General features: G+C 36.1%; 1 long non-coding RNA gene across 2 annotated transcripts; it reads right to left on the bottom strand.

The window, feature by feature from the left end:
* Nucleotides 1-313: 313 nt before the first annotated feature.
* Nucleotides 314-11,997, bottom strand: LOC127176493 (uncharacterized). 2 transcript variants are annotated; one of them, XR_007829108.1, is made up of 3 exons: nt 11,810-11,997; nt 5,512-5,564; nt 314-2,415 (listed from the first exon to the last, which is right to left on the bottom strand). It is a non-coding gene; the product is annotated as an uncharacterized LOC127176493 (long non-coding RNA). The 2 variants fall into 2 exon arrangements; XR_007829107.1 differs by having other exon boundaries at nt 314-1,123.
* Between the last annotated feature and the right edge of the window lie 10,655 nt (nt 11,998-22,652).

The raw sequence follows: 22,652 nt of genomic DNA, 5'->3' as shown, positions 1-22,652 counted from the left end.
AATATTTCCTTTATTTTTGATTAGTCTTTTAATTAATCTTTAAAAATACAACTCATATTTGTGATATAAACAAAAAATTTGTGGGAGATTTTTTTAAATGAAATTTATTTTCTTATTCAGCAAAGACACATTAAATTAATCAAGGGACAGAAAAAATATTTATAATGTTATAAAAGATGTCTGTTTCAAACTTTTTATTAATCAAAAAATCCTGTAAAAAATCTGTTTCACAAAAATAGTAACCAACACAACTGTTTTCAACATTGATAATAATAATTAATTTCTTGAGCACCGAATCAGCATATTAGAATGATTTCTGAAGGATCATGTGACATTGAAAATTTTGGAAATGGCCGCTGAAAATGCAGCTTTGCATCACAGGAATGTGAAAGTATATTAGAAAACAGTTGTTTTAAATTGTAATAATATTTCATAATATTACTGTTTTTACTGTATTTTTAATTCAATAAATGTATTCTGAGCATAATAAATATTACAAAATGATGATCCCAAACTTTGAATCGTCGTGTATAACCAGTGGTTATAGTAATACATGATTATATAAAACAGTTACAGTTGAAAATATCATTAAATGAATTCGGTTGTCCAGCCCCACCCCCAAGAACAGTATTTCCAGGAATCCCCCTTATGATTGCCCAAGGGATTCCTGGGAAAACTGGACCCCGGGGATGGGGAAATGATGCATTGTTACGGAAGACCGGCAACAATAGAAGCACATTCAATCCTAGAACCAACACCTGGTCTACAATGATAAACAATGGCCGCAGGAGCCATTTTATTCAATAGAAATCTCTAATTTGTAATGTAAAATCAAGGTCTAGCAGGCAGCGTCCTTCCTCCCGAGCTACAGTGCTTCATCTCAGACTCCCAGTTGACCAGAGATGCAGCACTGCACCTTGGGCCTGAGGACTGTAGGGGGAATGAATCATTCAGGGCTCCTTTTGTGTTTCCCATCTTACCGTCTTTGATCAACATGGACTACGAACTCCTACGTCCTGCTGATTACACTGGAGCTGACTCAGTCTCTTATAAGGAACTAGAGGTTTGGATGAATTCCTCGGTTTGTCACCCAGCCAAGCGGTTTGACCTGCAGCTATTAAACCTAAAGATTGGAGGCAGAAGATGAATATTCAATTACATGGTGTTTATATAGTATTTTATTATTAAACATTGATGAGATTAATACGACGGATGGATTTGTTAGGCCCAAGCTCATGGATGTTTATGGGGGAAGTGTTGTGGGTGTGCAGGAAATGGCTTTGACCTACATGCCCTGATCTCCCTACAAACCTCTCAGCTTTTCCTTCCTAGTTGATCCTATGCTTTGGAATGCCACCCAGGATAACGGAAAGCCTTTATGTTGTCATTCAAACACAAACTAGCTTGCCAGCCTGACAGCGGGATATTTAGCATGAGCTCTTGCCTCTGAAAGTGGCCGTCACCCAAGAAAAACCTTGGAGCTGCGGGACTCCAATCCACTGAATAAACAACTGCACGCTCTCTTCGACTTCCAGCGCTTTTCTGCCCCCGGCGGTATACGGCGCAGACTGGCTCTGCTAGTTCGGTGGTCATAGAACAGGATGTTTACTCCTGTGGTGGACATCTGTACTCAAGTTCAAAGGCAACATCAATGAGGCCGTCTGCTGTAGTGCCCCTGAGTCACTCAGATCAGCGTACCGCAGAATGCGAAGCCACGCCCCTTTATACACAACCACTTCCTCTGTCTCAATCAGACCGGTCCGCAGGGAAGCCGGGTTGAAGGGGGCGTCCTCGTTTCTCATCTCATAAAATCCCAGCCGAATAAACAGGCTGATTCGACACATACTTCAAGAAGCAGGATGTCTGAGAAGGTTCATAAACCCGTCAGAATCCAGCCAAGTGTGGGTTTTATCTTCTCAAAGTAGCGGATGACATGGTTCCAATAAGTTTAAAAGACTCTGAACCCTTCCCAATCATGTGATAAGACCACACTGGCATCTGCATAGCAGAAAATCCTCGCTCCAGTGGCGTCAGCTCTCTGAATGTGCTGCCGTCTGAGGCTGCGGTGTGCGGAAACCACAAAATGCTACTGTATAGCACCCAGACAGACAAGCCTTTGCGCTCCTTCTATATATTTTGTGGATCGTTTTCACTTCTCCGTCCAGGAAGCGAGTGTGATTATGCAGGATCATTCGCTCACTCTGACACAGTTCTCTCTAATGGCTTTTCCAGCAGTGCTGTGGTTTATGGAGAGATGAGGGCAGCAGGCATTAACAGACAGATATGCAGCTTATCCACAAGGTACTGTTCACAGTTTACAGTACGAGTCTTTGGAGAAGCACTCAAGGGCTCGGTTGACATGCATGTCTGGCTCCACTTTGTTGCTGTTTATAGACTGAAATGAAGCACGGTGACCTATTTTTGAGTACAACAAAGGAAAAACTGCTACTTAGTCTTTCTTTTAAGTATTGTATAGAAGCCTGTTTCCATTTCAGAGTACAGGTTAATTGTGAAGTGATGTTTAAGAAAAGAAGAAATTGTGAGCTATAAAGTAACAAAAGATGTAATTTTGAGTTATGGTAACATTTATTAGATATAAAAGTAATTGAATTCTGAGTTATAAAGTTACACTGTCAGTTGTAGTTACAATTGCAAGATGTAAAGTAAAATTGTGAGATATAAGGTCCAGAATTGTCAGATATTTTCACAATTATTATGAGATGCAAAATATTAAAATATAAAATTTACATTTGGAGACTGCAAAATTTAGTCAAATTGTGAGATCTAGTAAATTATGAAATTAAAAATTTACATTCTGCATCACAACTAGAGATTTAAAATCAAATATTAAGATGTGAAGTCACAAATATGAAAAAATGTCACAATTACAAGATATACAGTTTACATTTTAGGATTTAAAGTCATGCTGTCAGTCACAAGTGCAAGATTTAAAGTGAAAATTGTGAGACATAAAGTCCCAAATGTGAGATATAGTCACGATTATAGGGTATAAATTTTACATTCTGAGATATAAAGTCACAATTGTGAGATATAGCCACATTTATGAGATATAAAAGAACTTAAAAGTCTGAGATGTGAAGTCACACTGTCCGTTATAATCACAACTGCAGGGTGTAAAGTAAAATTGAGATATAAGGTCCAAAAATGTCAGATATTGTCACATTGTTAAAATTGCATTCAGAGCCAGTAAACTGCAAGATTTAACGTTAAATTGTGAGATATCGTCATAATTTTGAGATATAAAACTTACATTATGGGATATAAAGTCACAATTGAGAGATTTAAAGGCAAATATTGAGATATAAAGTCACAAATATGATGTATTGCCACAATTACAAGATATACAATTTACATTTTAGGATTTAAAGTCATGCTGCCAGTCACAAGTGCTAGATTTAAAATGAAATTGTGTCACATAAAGTCCCAAATGTGAGATATAGTCATAATTAAAAGATATAAAATTAACTTTCTGAGGCATTGTCACAATTGTGAGATATAAAATAAATAAAAGTCTGAGATATGAAGTCACACTGTCAGTTATAGTCACAAATGCAAGATGTAAAGTAAAATTGTAAGATATAAGGTCCAAAAATATCAGATATTGTCACAATTATGAGATGTAAGACACATTCAGAGAAAGTAAACGGCAAGATTTAAAGTCAAATAGTGAGATATAGTCATAATTATGAGATATAAAACTTTCATTCTGCATCACATCTGAGAGATTTAAAGTCAAATATTTAGATATGAAGTCACAAATATGATATACCGTCAGAATGACAAGATACACGTTTATATTTTAAGATATAAAGTCACACTGTCAATCACAAGTGCAAGATTTAAAGTTAAATTTTGAGACATAAAGTCCCAAATATGATCAATAATATGATCAAATATAGTCACAATCGTCAGATATAGTCACATTTATGAGATATAAAGTCACACTGTCAGTTATAGTCACAACTGCAAGATGTAAAGTAAAATTGTGAGATCCAAAGTCCAAAAATTTCAGATATTGTCACAATTATGAGGTGTAAAATATTTAAATATAAAACTGACATTCAGAGATGGTAAACTGCAAGGTTTAAAGTCAAACTGTGAGATATAGTGATAATTATGAGAGATAAAAGTTACATTCTTTAAAGTCAAATATTGAGATATGAAGGCATAAATATGATATATTGTCACAATTATAATATACACAATTTACATTTTGGATTTAAAGTCATGTTGTCAGTCACAAGTGCAAGGTTTAAAGTGAAATTATGAGACATAAAGTCCCAAATATGAAATAGTGTCACAATTGTAAGATATAGTCACATTTATGAGATATACAAGAAATAAAAGTCTGAGATATAAAGTCACACTGTCAGTTATTGTCACAGCTGCAAGATGTGAAGTAAAATTGTGAGATATAAAGTCAACAAATGTCACAAACATGAGATGTAAAATATTAAAATATAAAATTTACATTCTGCGTCACAACTGGAATATTTAAAGTCATAAATATGATATATTGTCACAATTACAGGATATACAATTTTCATTTTGAGATATAAAATCACACTTTCAGTCACAACTGCATAATTTAAAGTCAAATTATGAAACATAAAGTCCCAAATGTGAGATATAGTCACAATTATGAGATATAAAATTTACATTCTGAGATATAAAGTCACAATCGCAAGATCTAAAGTCAAATTGTGAAAAATAAAGTCCCAAATGTGAGATATAGTCACAATTATGAGATATAAAATTTACATTCTGAGATATAAATTCACGATCGCAAGACATAGTCAAATTGTGAAACACAAAGTCCCAAATGTGAGATATAGTCACAATTATGAAATATAAAATTTACATTCTGAGATATAAAGTCACGATCGCAAGATCTAAAGTCAAACTGTGAAACACAAAGTCCCAAATGTGAGATATAGTCACAATTATGAGATATAAATTTTACATTCTGAGATATAAATTCACGATCGCAAGACATAGTCAAATTGTGAAACACAAAAAAGTCCCAAATGTGAGATATAGTCACAATTATGAGATATAAAATTTACATTCTGAGATATAAATTCACGATCGCAAGACATAAAGTCAAATTGTGAAACACAAAAAAGTCCCAAATGTGAGATATAGTCACAATTATGAAATATAAAATTTACATTCTGAGATAAAGTCACAATCGCAAGATCTAAAGTCAAATTGTGAAACATAAATTCCCAGATGTGAGATATAGTCAGACTTATAAGATATAAAATTTACATTCTGAGATATAGTCACAATTGCAAGATCTAAAGTCAAATTCACAATTACAAATGATAAAATCTACTTTTTGGGATAGATAGTCACAACTGCCACATTTAAAATCACATTGTGAGACGGAAAGTGGCTATTACTTTTATTATTAATATTTTTATACAGAAACGACAGTGGAAACAGGCTTCCATAGCATTAAAAAAAATCTCAAGAATATGTTCTCACCTGCAGCATGTTGTGTGTCAACTGTCCATGTTGTGTTTCCCCCTCTTCAGACTCTGTAATGAGAGATAAAGATAGGATCTCATAAACAGCAATTCCAGCATAATGTCAGCCTTCTAATTCTATCATGTGCAACACCCTATGTAACAGCTCAGTCAAGAGGTACACATATATCAGTGATTTTCCACAAATTTCTCAGTTGACTTTGTGCGAAAAGACTTTATCAACAATCATCCTCATAGGGTTTCAGAACGCCTCAGGCGGCTTTGATAAGAGGCTAAGAATCCCAACAAATCCCGCTTAATTGAGTTTGTGGAGTATCAAATTGACTACAAAGCAGAAAGGCTCTTCTAAAAGCAAAAATGGGGGAAAGGAGGAGAAACAACATGAAAATTCCAAAGTCTTTTTTTGAGTCAAGTGAGAGCTTTAGGTTGTCTCGTATCCCCCTTCTGGAATCTCCCTCAGCCCATATAAGGAATTCTGAAGGGATTTTATTTTGGGATAATGGAAAATGTAGCTGTGCTTTCGATAAACATTCACTCTTTCAGCCTCTTACGGCCAGTGATTGTGGAAGCAGATAGTTTGTCACTGCTCCGTGTGCCCTCCCTCCCCCGTCGCTCTCCGCCGTACTGCCTGCATACATTCCCTTTTCTAGTCACAGTCGGCGGGAGCCTGACGTAAAAGGCAAAAGAGAGCCGAAGGTGCAGAAGAAGCCAGAAAACTTAGTGGCAGCCACGACTTTGAGGAAAATCTGCCTGAGCGTGTGTTGCATAGGCCTTCGACAGATCTGTGAGATATTATAGAGCGGATGTGTCAGTTATTATTCCATGTGAGGAAAACTCAACAAACACATCCTGCTCCCAGGCTCAACGCTTGTGGAGAAACTCTGAACTGAACTGCTGCCTAATAAGTGAGCCCCAATAATAAACATCACATCCTGTTGGTTCAACTCTAGTTCCCAGGCTCTGTCCTACTTGGGAGGCAAGAGTTAAATTTGCCTCACAATGGGAATGGACTGTATATGTGAATCAATAGTTATCCCATGCCCTATTTTTTTTTTTTTTGTTGTTGTAAAGATACTTTTTCAAAATCTCCCAAAGTATGTTAATGCTTATTTCAAGCATGACATGCAAAGAATGTCTCCGATTTCTTGGCATGTTGTGTTGCATGAGGCAGTTCTGGCGGTTTGGCTGTACGCTGAGGTGAACCTCACACACCTCCACTCACACCAGATGGCCTTCAGTTTTTGCGAACACTGATACACACACACATAGTCTGGCCATTTAGGAGGAAGTCTACAGTCCTGATCTGAAGATTGTCTAAGTGTTACCAGCTTTACACACTTCACAGCACGCCAGCTGTTTTTTTGCAATAGTTCAAAAAACAAACCGTTCCAGAGACAATAAAAAACAAACAGGGAATGTGGCAAGACTATGATTTTATGTCCAGTTTGAAAGTCACGTACTAATAGTGTACACATCTTTAATATTACTTTAAGCTAGCTAAGTATATTTTTGTTGACCGAAATACAAATACAAGCTAAAATAAAAGTATAAACTGATATGAGAACAAAAAAACATTACTTTTTGGTTTAATTTTCCACTTCTGTGTATAATATACATTTAAAACCTGCATTGATTAAACATGAAACATTAAAAAATGCTTTTTAAATATTATTTTACAGTAAAACTACATGCATAGTCCCTATCTAATCTCTCACCATATGTGATGGTTATTTACAGTTAACCACATAACCAAGTTCTATAGTCACAGTTTTGCATTTTATCTTCTTTTCTTAAAATAACAAACATATTAGAGGCAGATTTCTCCAAAACAGTTCTAAAAAAAGATGGTGGCATTTATTCTGGAAAAACTCAAATTCACTGCGCTCAACTTTTTTCTTGGGTGCGTCGATCAATCAGCAATATATATATTTAAGTAAAGGATCTGCACTCGCTCAATCTTCTTGATAATTTACAATTTATTATTTAGCAACAGAGCATTCAGCATTTTTTTAAAACAGAGGTGAAGTCCTTTATTCTGGCAAAAAGAAGAAAGAAACAGACAAATATCTTAGAAGTTATAGAAGTATTTGTGACTTTAAAAGCATAAGGTAATAAATCTAAACAGAACCCCCCCCCAAAAAACTAAAAAACTAGCCATAATCAAGAGGTGAAAACTAAAATATGACTATTTAGTACATTTATCATTATATACTACAATAGTTAAATCATGCAACAAGAGCATAGTGAATCATGAGGCTGATGGAAATGGCATGTGTAAATGTGTGTATGCGATCAGGACAGACCGAGAGAGCTGGAGGGATACGGCGAAAGAGCGAAAGAGAGAGTTAGTACAGTGACAGGCCAGGCTAGTGCCAAAACGCTCACCTCCACAGATGAGGCAGATGCTGTGTTTACACAGACACAGACTCTGGCTTGATAATGGAGAGCGCGAGCATGCCTAAACATTGCCTTTTAAGGTTCCCTCTCATTTCTCCCCATCTCCTTAAATCATCACGACAGGAAACGTGAAGGAGGGGAGGGAGGAGGGAGGGCACCCCGCCTGTTACCTCTCTCTGCTCTGTCTAGCTCTTGAAGCTAATCTCTCTTTTGAAGATCAGGCTTATGCATGAAGTACATATGCAAACATTCATCCATTCCAATAGAAGTCCAACTTAATAGCTGTTATCTACTTTTAGATTCTTTTGGGAAACATTTATAATTTGTGAGCGCGCATTGTTAGAATGAGATTTAGTCTAATTAGGACAATGCTGCGGGGTTTGTTTGCTTGTGATCATCTGCTCGGCACTTGCGCTATGATTCTGGACATAAGGTCTTCAGTAGAAGTCCACATTCAACCCATGTTTACGCCATGACTGCTGCGATCAGAAATGATTTTACATACACCATGAAAAAAAAAAAATGATGAAAATGCGCAGCTGTTCGTAGAAATCTACCGTAAAAAATATGGAGACAACATAATCACCATAATTATTAATTAGAAGACCATTTGACTACTTAAAGGGCAGCTTCCACAATATTAAAATAATGCAATAAATATTAACTGAACAGCATAAAATCTACCAAACAACTTAATATACCTAATATATCATGTAGGGTTTTTTATTGTTATTTTTTTTTTATAATGTGACTACTTAAAAAACATGCAATTTTTATGTTGATTTCCAGTAAAACTACCAGTTAAATCTAAGTTTCCCCTCCGTATTTGATAATTTACAACTAATCCACCAAGTTTTATTGTCACAGTTTGCTTTTTTTCTGGTAAAATAAATGCATGAGAGAATATTAAGGCCAGATTTTTCAAACTCAGTTCTGAGAAATTATGTTATCAATGTAGTGGCATTTAGTCTGGCAAAAAAGACAAAAGCTAGAAAGCCTGATTTATGCATTGTTTTTTGTTTGCATGTTACTTCTTAGGTCAATGTTATGCTTGATGCTTTCAAACGTTCTTTGCCATTCTCATATGCCACATCTTTCTTCAATAAATGTGACTCTGGACCACAAAACCAGTCATAAGGGTAAATTTTTTTAAAATTGAGATTTATACATCAGCTGAAAGCTGAATAAATAAGATTTCCATTGATGTATGGTTTGTTAGGATAGGACAATATTTGGATGAGATACAAGGAAAATCTGGAATCTGAGGGTGCAAAAAAAACCAAATAAAATATTGAGAAAATCATCTTTGAAGTTGTTTAAACAAAGTTCTTGCAATGCATATTACTTATCAAAAATTAAGTTCTGATATATTTATGGTAGGAAATGTACAAAATATGTTAATGGAACATGATCTTAATATCCTAATGATTTTTGGCATAAAAGAAAAATCGGTAATTTTAGGCCAGTGTATCATTGGCTATTGCTACAAATATACCCTTGCAACTTAAGACCGGTTTTGTGGTCCAGGGTCACATATGTGAAATATTCATTCGACAAGCTTAAAAGCAAGGGAAAACATTTGCATTTACGAAGAGATATGAGATCATTAACATTCTCAGGTACATCTAAACATCATAAAACCCACCATCCCCTTTTACAAGCCAAAGGCCCAGCAGGAGCGCTTTACGGCCCAAAAAGGAACTGACAAACCCCTAAAGCATTCCTTAAACACGAGTAATTGGAATGTGGAGTGGTGTAGATGTGGAAAAAACACTTCTAGACAGACAGAACAGCGCTCTCTATCAGCACCTCAGAGCTTAACCGAGGGGTGTGCTATAGTCCCTAAATGTCCCAAGTGAGTTTTTAGGGGGCCTGAGGTTGTGTGGACTCTTGCACTTGGGCTTTGGGTAGTCCCTGGTGAGCACCTAACCCCCCTTCTTTCACTTTTCCCACTGTTCATGTGAAAGTGACCCTGGGAACTGGGGTCCCCAGGGGCTCGGGGAGGGGAGCAAGTGATGCGGGGGACAGGCCAAAGCACCAAGGCCACCACAGGGTCATGTGAAAGCACTCTGCTCTGATGGCTGCCAGACTTTTGACTCCTCAGAAAATAAATAATGCACTTCCTTTCCCTCCCTCACTGTCTCCAGCTCAATAACCCCCTCCATCCCTCTATCTAATCGGTCCATCTGTCCATCAACACACATATGTTCATCCATCCAGAATAAGACTTACAGTGTAACCATAGATTAGACTGTAAAACTTGGAGAGTTAGTGGATTATGGGCGGCACTGGCAACAATAAGGCAAACAAATGTGCATACGAAGGAAATGTTTCACAGCTAATGAGGAACTGTTGGCGCACATTTGAACTTTTTCCAATTTTGGGCTACAATAACTAACATGATGTATATTATGAGTTGTATTATATAATATAATTTAAATATTCTGTATTATGATTAAATAATACTAAGTAATACAATATAACATACAGTGTATATATATATATATATATATTTAAATATTTGAACATTTTTTTTTTAAATTCTATATAAAGAATTAAATGTTACAATAATTTTTAAAACATTTATTATGCACCAACATTTATTAGTTGTTTAGCTAATAGATGGCTAGTAAAGTTATTGATTTGAAATCACACAACTGTAAACATTATGGCATGTTTACGCTGAATGCAGCCAGATTGAGTGTCATCAAAAATCAAAGTTATACCAAGATGAGCCGTAACGGCTCTTTTTTAAAAAGTTTTTGATGCAGACTTTCAGTCCTTCTGCAATGTGTTCAAATGGTAGATTAACATGTCTTTTACTTTATATGGGCATGCTAAGATTCAGCTCGAATGTGTTGGAATGTGTGTGTGTGCGTGTGAACGACTCAGAGTGTGTTTCAGTAGGTCACCGGAGTGGCATCCCTGGACTAGGAAAGTTAAATGCTGACCCGAGCCTACCAACAGCTGGCCACATCTGCTGGCTCTCCTCCTCCTCCTCGTCCTCTGCTCCCCCCGCATCTGATATTTGCAACAGGGTCTTTCCAGAAACAAAGGACGTGAGGAACGGAGGAGAGAGTGTGGGGGATGGAGGTCTGTCCCTCATTTCTCTCGTTCGTACAATTTCATTAGACACTGCTGCTGAGATATTTGGTAAACTTCCTAATGTGCTTATTGACAGGAGATACAGCACATGGTGGAAAGTTAGTGCAGTCTGAGAACGTAGGGAGACATTGCGTTCAGATTCTGTAGACTTAACAAGGTTTTCTGATAATGATCAATTGTTCAATGATGCACATGGAGTTTAGTAAAACTACAGTGATGGAATAACAAACGGGGAATGCTTTATATCAACTTATCATCTGATTTCACAGAATTCAAGTTCAAAGTCAAGTTCAAAGGCCAGTTAAACAGCAGCCGGATCACATTCCCCAGCGTTCGAGACTGTGCTCTGTGAGGTCATTTCACATTTCTCCTCACTATCCCCAGGTGAACTCTCCTGTTACACTCCCTAGCACACACTCAACCTGCAGCACGCAAGCACAATGCAAGTCATCTGCGATTCATCAGCACTGTTTGAAAACATAAAACTGGGTTTTCATGAGTAATTCCACCCTGTCTTAATCGGTGGGCTCTGACTGAGCTTTGATTCATAAATACACTCCTAAAGGAAAGTCACATTTGTTGACTGTGTCCTCAGTACCTGAGGGGGAAGCAGCGCTTGCTGTATCAGAGGAGTGTTTTTAGCCAGCTGGATCAGCTCAGTGTCACCCTGCTCTCAATGACAGCTTGACATGCCTGGTATGTCTCAGTATCTCATGAGCAACATGAGCGATGACCAACCAACAAATTAATTTGCTGTGCAAGGTATCACATAGAATAAGTTGAGATAGACTTACCGCAGTCTGCGTCTTGAAGACGAAGGATCGTTCACATTGGTGTTTGGGTGGGAGGGTGCTGGGCGTTTGGTGTCGGGATGGGTAGAGATGCAGAGAGGGGGTCCCCGTTCTGTTCCCATGGACGCTGTGCGCTCCACCGTCTGAAGGGGGTTCCCGGCGCGAGGCTCCTTTTTGAAGCATGGCCGGCTTGGGGAGCAAAGACTTTTCTTTTACCTTATATGAGGCAAGGGGCCGGCTTACTATCAGAGCGGCATGTCAGGGAAAACCTCCCGAGCCGTCTGATTGGCTGGTGTAAGAGCCCCCGTGACCCCGAGCTGTGACCCGCGGTGTGTGAGGATGAGAAGAGACGGGGAGGGAGGGCTCAGGCTTGGGGGCCGGGCCCGCTGTCTCAGCCTAAGGAAGGCACGTTTGACAATTTTCATATTTCTTCTAAATTTGGAGATTTCTGCCCGTGCTGGAGTCTTGGCCGGCCTCTCTGAGAGTCCATGTGGAAACCATTAACAACAGAGGGCTCCTTGCCATTCCTGCCTGGGAACACACGGGCTCTGCGCAGACACAGTTATTTAAAATAATTAACTTCCTCTCAAAAGCATTGCGCTTCCCCATATGGGAAAGCATTTGCTTACAGAATGCTGGGAATCATATACAAGTCACATGGAGAAAAGAGAGAGCGGGTAAGAAAAAAAGAGTAAGAGGTTTGTTTATTTTTCTGAAGGAGACAGAATCGCAGTTGGGCTCAAAAACTGGGTCTCCACACAAAGACGTTCTCTGTTGGTGGCTCTTTTATCTGTAACCAGATAAACGTCACAATAAATTTGGATGAATCAGAATATCGAGCCAAAATGTAAACATTGTCTCAGTGTACAAGAGGCTAGAGCTAGTCACACTTTTTACTCTATTGATTATTATACACACCCCAAACGGTTATTGCCTAGGATAAAAACAATACAGATTTCACTTTTCATGCCCCAATTGCAGAACATGTAATAGCAGACATTGTTTACCAAATACACTCCTTTACTGGCATCAATGGTTCCATCAAGAACCTTTTAAAATGAATGGAATCTTTTCAATGCACAAAAGGTTATTTCACTCTAAAAAATGCTGGGTAAAATATGGACAAAACCAGCGACTGGGTTGTTTTGACCCAGCAGTTAGGTTAAATGTTTTAATCCAACTTTTTGGGTAGTTTTATTGAACTCAACTATTGCTTAAAAAATACTGTACACTCCTACACTTTTTTGGCATCAGTGGTTCTATGAAGAACTTTGAACATCCATGGAAACTTTTAAATGCAGAAAAAATTCTTTATAGTCGAAAAAGGTTCTTTAGATTTTAAAAATATTCTTAAAAATGGCTCTTTTAGGAACTGTTCATTGAGAGGTTTTTTGAGGAACCAAAAATGGTTCTTCTATGGCATCACTGCAAAAACACCCTTTTGGAACCTTTATTTTTAAGAGTGTATGACTGGCTTAAAATGAACCCAAAATAGGTTGTAAATTAAAAATCAGACACATAATTACTAGAGGCATCAGCAATAATCAAAAGGTGAACATTTATTAATAAGCAATTTAAAAATGGTTATTTCATTATTATTTATTCAACTTCCTAATAATGTTCATTTACTAAACATATTAATAAATGTTCATTTCCAACCTATTTGGGTTCATTTTAAGCTAGAAATATAGTAATTTTTAAAGCAATAGTTATATAAAATTACCCAGAAGGTTGGGTTAAACATTTCCACATCCTATATTTTACCCAACACATTTTTTAGAGTAGAAAAAGGTTCTTTAATTTATTGAAATGGTTCTTTTAGGAACTAAAAGGTTCTTTGGGTTAACCCCAAAAAGTTCTTCTTGATACTGTCATTTTAATTTGGAGGACAGAATTTTTATTTTTTATGTCCTAAATGTGACCCTGGATCAGTCTTAAGTACTACGGGTATATTTGTAGCAATAGCCAAAAATACACTGTATGGGTCAAAATGATAAATTTTTCTTTTATGCCAAAAATCATCAGGATGTTAAGTAAAGATCATGTTCCATGAAGATATTTTGTAATTTTCCTACCGTAAATATATCAAATCAAAAATTAAGTTTAGTAATATGCATTGCTAAAAACTTCATTTGGACAACTTTAAAGGTGATTTTCTCAATATTTAGATATAAATATTTTCAAATAGTCATATCTTAACCAAATATTGTCCTATCCTAACAAACCATACATCAATGAAAAGCGTATTTATTCAGTTTTCAGATGATGTATAAATCTCAATTTCAAAAAATGTACCTGTTTTTGGTCCAGGAAGCAGATAGATTGAAACCAACATACAAAACCACTTCTAGAGCAACAAATACACAGACATTTCGCTAAAAAACAACTGAGACGCAACCTCTGTGACAACTTTCCCATGTGACAGCTAGTCCCAGACTCCTCTATATGCTCGGTGTATGTTTTTGCTTTCATGACACAAAGATTAATGGCAGTGGTCATCTTTAGGATGATGGACATTGTGTGTGTAACAGGCCTAGTCAAAACTCTTATCTAATAATACAATATGGCTCTGGAGATCATCACTATACTGACCACTGGCAACACAAACAGTCCGCTAATGAAATCACACACACCCACGTGGACAAACTGGAGTTTGTGTGTTAATGATTAATCTATTAGCCAACTAGTGTTTTTCTGTGGAGGTCTTTAGATGGTCAGATTTGATATTCTTTAAGTGTGTTTCTGCATTTATTTAATTCTAATGCAATACTCAGTGTTGTCTTACATATGCTGACCTCTCTCTAATTGTGAGAATGTACATTTAAGCAGCAGACCTTCACAAACCAGACATTCATTCACACCATGTCTCGGCATCAATGGACCAAGACATCTGCTGAGAGGAGCGATAAGAGCGATTATAAAGGAAAGCAAGACAAAGCCTTGACCTTGGGCCGTGCTCGCCGCCAGATGAATTTTCCTCCTGGACACGTCGAGCCACGGAGGTCAAAGAGGCAGATTGGATATGGCTAAAGAGAGAGCGAGGGGGTGGTGAGGTCTGTCTGTGAAATGTCCATCAGGGTTAGATCCCGCTTCTCGCCCTCGTCCATAAAGGAGCCTGCAAAAGACTAATGTTTAGAGGGGCTGTCTCCTCCAGACCCATGCTCTGGAAAGACTAAATTTAGACAGGAGCGAAGTGGAGAAGCGTGACAACACGGTGTCAGCGCGAGCCATTGTTCGGCGAGTCCTTCATTAGCTGCAGCGAGTGGCAGAAGAGGTCGCCCCCTAGCTCTCACTGAGAAGTCTTAAAAAGGCAATGTTTGGGGAAGATTCTCTGTTTACATTTGGAGAAACGGGGGCTTTTAAAAACAGCAGCCAACCCGTGCCTCGTGGCTTGGCAGCCCTGAGCGTTAATGGCCTGGCTGATGAGTTCTTTTCTTCCAAATAGAGAGCGTCATACAAGTGGAGCGTAGCACTAGCAGTGTAATTTCCCTCTTTGCTAGATTTCTTCATTTTACAATATGTGACCCTGGACCACAAAACCACTCTTAAGTAGCACGGGTTTATTTGTAGCAATAGCCAAAAATACACTGTATGATACACTGTATGATATTTTGTAAATTTCCTCTCGTAAATATATCAAAACTTATTTTTTGATTTGTAATGTGCACTGCTAAGAACTTAATTTGGACAACTTTAAAGGCGATTTTCTCAGTATTTCGATTTTTTTGCACCCTCATATTCCAGATTTTCAAATAGTTGTATCTCAAACAAATATTGTCCTGTCCTAACAAACCATACATCAATGGAAAGCTTATTTATTCAGCTTTCAGATGTTGTATAAATCTCAATTTTGAAAAATGAACCCTTATGACTGGTTTTGTGGTCCTGGGTCACATATTTGAATAACGGCTCTGGATGCATATGTGGGTTTTACACACTTTATGGAATCAAAACAATGATGTATGTAGCTAAAAAAACAAAGCTATTTTTTTTTATTGCAAAAATAATACATGTTGTAAACAAAATTGAAAAAAAAAAAATAGGAATTACTTTGCAATACCTATTTTTTAATGTCAATAAATTTAAAATGCGCTTTAAAATATCAAATCTATAAATTCTATAAAAAATTATAGAAAAATATTTTTTTGTGCAAATAAATACAGCTTTTTTTCAACTAAATGCATGATTTTAACTCCATACTGAATATATAGGGTAATAAAAAATTTGAGATTTCTGTTTTTGGCCACAGACTTTCACCCCTAACAGCACAGAACAGAGCAACGTGTTTAGTTCTAGTGATAGATGACTCGTTGAGACTTGTACACAGCTCAAATATACAAAGATGAATGCAGTCTGCAAGACTGTTTACATTAATGTGTATTTTGGGGGGGGCTTTTGTTTGGGTTAACAAACTGTGACGGACTGATTCTGAACTTTTCAGTTAACAATACAGGTAACATCTTGAAACCATTGCAAAAACTGGAAATTCTGAGACCAATTTTACAGTCCATTTCCATGAAAAATATCATACTGGTGTCTTTAATTAGTGGATGTTACAAGAGCTTCAGCATGTGATTTATCCTGAAATTTACCCTGTTATATGAAATAATGTTCGGACAAGAATTGGGGGGGGGTGGTATATATACCAATGAATATATACGCCAAATATACCGCTCAGAAGTTTGGGGTCAGTAAGATTTTTTTTTTTTTTTTAAAGAAATGAATGTTTTTATTCAGCAAGGATGTTTACATTGATCAAAAGTGACAGTGAAAGTCAGTCGGGTCAAAAAGCAACTACCTAGAACCCCTAAAACCATTTATATTTGTATAAAATGATCCCTATAAGTAATGACAAAAGGCAGTGAGATTTCAGTGGCAAGCAACTCAATCTTGTTCTTAAAAAGCATCCTTTTATCAGGAGAGATGGCACAGAGCCCACTGCAAACATAAAAATTTGAGCTGGGTCAGATGAACCACTCTGCAGAGGATACAGCAGGTCATTGACTCAAAATAGATAAAGAGGACAAGTCTTGATATCATAATATGTATGTTTATTTTTGTATCCTCTGATGCTTGCATGGCGATTTATGAAAGCTAGTGCATTAGCAATGACCTAGAAATAAAAAGGGCATTGAAAAGCATCGCAGGAAAACAAGATTTCAAATCTACATCTCCATTTGCCGGTCATTTACATAAAGTTACTTACTGTGACTGGCTTATGGACATTTCTAGCAAGTCCATTAACCTTCCCTAAGTCAAGCTAAATGTTATAAATGCACATAAGAGTCATATCTGTCCTCTGAATGACCTCTCTGTACTGCAGGAATACCTTGCAGTAGATCACCGTTCCTTGGCCATAATTGTATGACAGACATTGGATTATCTCTGCACACTCAAGATTCATTTGCTTTACCTTCACATGCCCTGAAGGAAGAGAGCCAGCCAAGGTGTCTAATTTAACTGGCCTGTCACATCTGGTTGTACTTACGTCCACCAGAGCAGGTTCAGCACATCCTTTAGCACGTAGCCAGGGAGGTAAATGACAAAAGCCATGCGCGCACACATGGCAGGATGTATCAGCAAAGGGAGAACAATAGATTCCCAGTGTCTGACAGCTGGAGCTGTGCTCTGTGTTTGATGGAGACCAGTGGGGTGTTCTCATTCTTTACATATAGTCCTGCAGCACTGTTTACACTACATCTGACACCGCTGGATCTTACGGGTTTCTAAGTACAGTGGATTCAAAAGTCTAAGACCACTTGTGATAATACATTTATTTGTGCTGAAGCAGCACGTTAAGTTATGTGACCTACTGTAAAATATATTTACGTCACGCTACTCTCAAATTTGATTAGAGTGCTAGAAATTAGTTTTAACTTAAAAAAAATATATTTTTAATACAATTTAATTAATTTGAAGAATATCATGAGAAAATAAGAGGTTATAAGTGGTCGTTACACCTCGGGTGTGCATTATTTTTTAATAATTCAATGGACCGGAGTCAGATTACAGCTGTCACTAATGATTATTTTAGTAATCAGTCGATTATTCTGATGATTAATCGAGTAATGTAATATTTATAATTTTTTGTGTTAATTAAAATATACCTAAATGAACAATAACCTTTAAAATGACTTAAAATAAATATAAAATAGCAATGAAAGATCGGTTTTAACTGAACAAAACTGTTTAAATACATAATGTATATATAAAAAAAAAAAACAGAACGCACATTATGCATTATAACAAATGCCTGCAGAGAGCACCAACGGTCTGACGATTGTTTTTACACTTTACTGCATGAACTAATCATTAATTAATATTTACTCAACAATATTCAATTCAAATGTTGAATTAATCTTTAATATTTGGCCATTTCTTTAGGATAGAAATCCCACAGCCACAGTAATTTATTGAATATGTGGGCATCAAAACGTGAGTGAAGGTTTTTATTTTAAATTGCGATGAACAGTTAACATATTTACACATATATTTATTTAATTGAATCGTAGCGTTTGTGAATTCACAATATCATTATTCTTTATTATGATTTTTAAATGGGCTTAAATATATCAAATAAATCATTTTGTCCGTGTCTGGACACGGACAAAATGCATTCCAGGATTTTTTTTTTAATCGACTACACGAATTGAATCAAGGAATCATGACAGCACCAGTTCGGATATTGTTTTTCAACACATTAGTCAGTTTTTTGTCCTTGTCCTTTTTGTCCTTATGTTCTTACTGCATGTCATCCAGTGGAGACCTGAGCAGTTGATAGCAGACTAATTCAGTTATTACCTTGCTAGTGAGAAATGTCATATTCCTTTTAAGTTGCTAAACCACTGTACTAATAAAATCTCCAGAGTAGAACTAACAACACATGTCTGTCTTTGTGAGTGTGTGCACTGTATGTGTATGTGCCTGTGTTTGAGTGGGAGAAATAGAGCATGCTTTCCGTACATAATAAAACGTAATTCTGGAAAACATGGAAATGATTTGGCATTTTTAGCCGATTGTTTAACTATATTTTTTTGCTTGGTCAGCGTCGTTGTGGGTTTTGATTCTTTTGCTGTTGTAGGCTAAGACCCTTGGAAACAACTGAAATTGTTTGGTCGAACTGATATGGACAATGCGGTAAAGACTTGGCTGGAACTACTTTAGCCGTGCGTTTCCCGGAAAAAATACTTGCACACCTTAGAACGCTCGTCAGCCAATCAGATTCAAGCATTCAACAGCGCCATAGTATAACTTTAAATAAATATAAATTAATATTTATTAAATTAATACTATTTTTCCCCATCATATAATTTTAATGCAACTGGCAGAAACGTAGGCTACAGAAATGTTCACAACCATTTTTTGGAGCTCCTATGACTTTTATAGCTGTTCATGGTTTGCGGGATAAGAATAAAAAAAATACTTTTGAGTTTTGAGAAATTACACATTTAAAACATTTAAAAGACACACACAGTAGCTTGGGGGTTGACTTAATTTTTTTGTTGTTCTACTGTGTGTACACATTTCTCTTCATTTTGTTATTTTATTTAGTTTGAATCCTAAAACTTGTGCATTTCCTGATTTATATGTACACTACCAGTCAAAAATTTTTGAACAGTAAGATTTTTTTTAAGATTTTAAGAAATCTCTTCTGCTCACAGTAAATTTTTAAAAATATTTTTACTATTTAAAATAACTGTTTTCTATTTGAATATATTTTAAAATGGAATTTAATCCTGAATTTTAATCCTGAAAGCTGAATTTTTAGCATTATTACTCCAGTCACATGATCCTTCAGAAATCATTCTAATATTCTGATTTGCTGCTCAAAAAACATTTATTATTATTACTGTTGAAAACAGCTGAATATAATTTTTTAAGGTGTCTTTGATGAATAGAAAGTTCAGAAGAACAACATTTATCTGAAATAGAAATATTTTGTAACATCACAATATCTGTATCATCACTTTTGAAGTATTAATTTCTTTCATTTCTATATAAAATAATCTATAAAAATCTATGAAAAAGATAAATACTGATCTTTGGATCTTTCTGTTCATCAAAGAATCCTGGAAAAAGTAAAGTTTTAAATATTATTATTAATGATAATGCTAATACTAATACTAATTAATAATAATAAATGTTTCTTGAACAGCAAATCAGCATATAAAAGGGTTTCTGAAGGATCATGTGACACTGAAGACTGGAGTAATGATGCTTTGATCACAGGAATAAATTACATTTCAAAATATATTCAAAGAAAGCAGTTTTAAAGCAGTTTAAGCATTTTAAATAGTAAATATATTTCACAGTATTACTGCTTCTGCAGCATTTTGGATCAAATAAATGCAGGCTTGGTGAGCAGAAGAGAATTCTTTAAAAACATTAAAATTCTTACTGCTCAAAAACTTTTGACTGTTAGTGTAAATTATTATTATTATTTTTTTTATTGTGGTCTGACTTTTATCCGACTGTACATTCGTGACTGGCCTTTATTTACATAAAGACTAGCATAGCTACACTTTCCTTTTCTCTGAAAACTATCTGCAAAGGCTCTGAAGATGATAAAGCTTTCAGCTTGGAGGAGTTTTTTCTCTTTATAAGGCTTTGACTCTTAACATTTCAACATGGTGCATTAACCCCTAAGATGTTTGTCCTCCCTTTGAGAATGCATTACGTCATCAACCACTTGCATCTTTTGCCCTTAACCGAGGAAGGAAAAGGAATGTGAGGGGCTGGAAAACAAATAATGGTGAAAAAAAAATCTCCTTGGAGTTTAATTAGCTGGAATGGGACAAAGGAGGAAAAACTCCATCAGGAAATTAGACTCAATTAGACCAGCTGCAACCTGACTGTACTGATTCATGCAGTCAGTCCATGCACAGATGATCGATGTAAGTCACAGTGTAAAATTGACTCTCTTGTCTAAAGCAGCCTGTTTTGTGAGGATTATTTTTTTTTAACAATATAATAGAGAAGTGGCTCTGGAGGGCCTCAAAGGCAGGAAATGATGTTTACATGAACTGTGAACAACAACAAGAGACAAAAGTAAAAGTGCGGTCCAGACAGATAAAAAAATTACTCGCGCTCATGTCATTCCAAACCATGTTTTTGATTAAATTTGAGAGCTTTCTGACCCTGCATAGACAGCAACGCAACTGACACGTTAGAGGTCAAGAAAAGTAGCAAAGACATAGTTAAAATAGTCCATGTGACATCAGTGGTTCAACCTTAATTTTATGAAGCTACAAGAATACTTTCTCAAAAAAAACAACAACAACTTTACTCAGCAATTTCTTTAAAAAAAAATGTTTCCTGTTAAAGTTTTATTAGAATTAAAAGACAAAACATCAACACAAACCACACACTTGTGTTTACTTCTTTTGCGTGTTTGGCTCAAGACAGCCGAAACCGATTAACATGTTGTGTCCTACAAGGAAAAAGTCTGTTTCACCACGGAGATTGATTTCTCTTGGTGAAACTGGCTGGATTTCATCTGGAAATGTTGCAGGTTTGGCCAGCCCCTTCAGACAGGAACTGAGTACAGGAGGGGGTTCTGCTCGAACCACAAATCTCTCCTCTTCCTGCTTATACAGTGTTAAGCGACAAATGACCTGAAACATTAAACACCTTTGTGGTGTCAGTGACACATTGTAAACAATGTGACAAGACTAAATCCAGAATGGGTCATTTACAACAGCAAACTGTGTAGACAAACTCCCCTCTCGCTTAGTGGGTTATTGAAAGCAGCCCCGTGTCTGAGTATGGATTTTACATGAACGCGTCTGCTGTACTGTAGGGATGTGGGACTGTTACACTATAATTGCAGACTAATTGAGAAACTGACTGCTACTTCGCTCGCATAATTAGACACATGCAGCTTTGTGTAAAAATACAGCAGAGGTCACCTTACAGAGAAAATTAACTTTAAGAAGGGGCTGAGGAATTGCAGTGTTGACCTTCAGACGAACAGCACAATTGCAAATTATATGAATTACACAGTTAAACAAGTTAATGTCAAGTGCTTACGTTTTAGAGACAATATTGTGAGCGAACATTTCCAAAGCAAAACATAGTATCAGTGTTTTCGTCCTGAATGAATCAGTGTGTTTGAACTGTGAACTGTGATTTAGTGACTTACTTTTTTTCAATGTTTTTGAATGAATAAAATGAATGAGTGATTCAATGATTCATTATGTAACTATAATGATAACTATATTAGCATCCACACCTACGCACAATTATGGAAGCCTTTTCCGCCACTGAATAAAAAAAAAAAAAGGTAATTGTCAGTTTTTATCTCACAATTCTGTTTTTTTCTTGCATTTTTTTCTCAAGTTTACATTTCACAGTTCTGACTTTTTTTCTCAGATGAACTAAAGTAAACTCGCAATTCTGAAAAATAAAGTCACAATTCTAAGAAATGAAGTCAGAATTGTGAGATCTAAACTCATTTCTGATTTTTTATTTTTTTTAAGAATTGTGAGTTTATATCTTGTAATTTTTTCTGAGATATAACATCATATATGAATATACCAGTATTTTCCCCCCTCAAAATTGGACTTTATAACTCGTAATTAGAAGTTTATATCTCACAATTCTGAAAAATAAGTCAGAATTGCAAGAAAAAGTCAGAATTGTGAGATATAAACTCACAATTCTTACTTTTTTTTTATTTCTCAGATGTTATTTTTCAGAATTGAGAACTCAATTGTAACTCACAATTGCAAGTTTTATATCATGTAATTCTGAGAAAAAAATTCTGAAAAAAATTCTGACTTTACAACTCGAAATTGTGAGTATATCACGCAATTCTGACACAATTCCTATTTCTCATGATTGTGAG

This window comes from Labeo rohita, chromosome 14 (genome assembly GCF_022985175.1).
Source record: "Labeo rohita strain BAU-BD-2019 chromosome 14, IGBB_LRoh.1.0, whole genome shotgun sequence".
Lineage (NCBI taxonomy): Eukaryota > Metazoa > Chordata > Actinopteri > Cypriniformes > Cyprinidae > Labeo > Labeo rohita.
The sequence above is the reverse complement of the archived record's forward strand: the minus strand, read 5'-3'. Positions and strand labels throughout refer to the sequence as shown.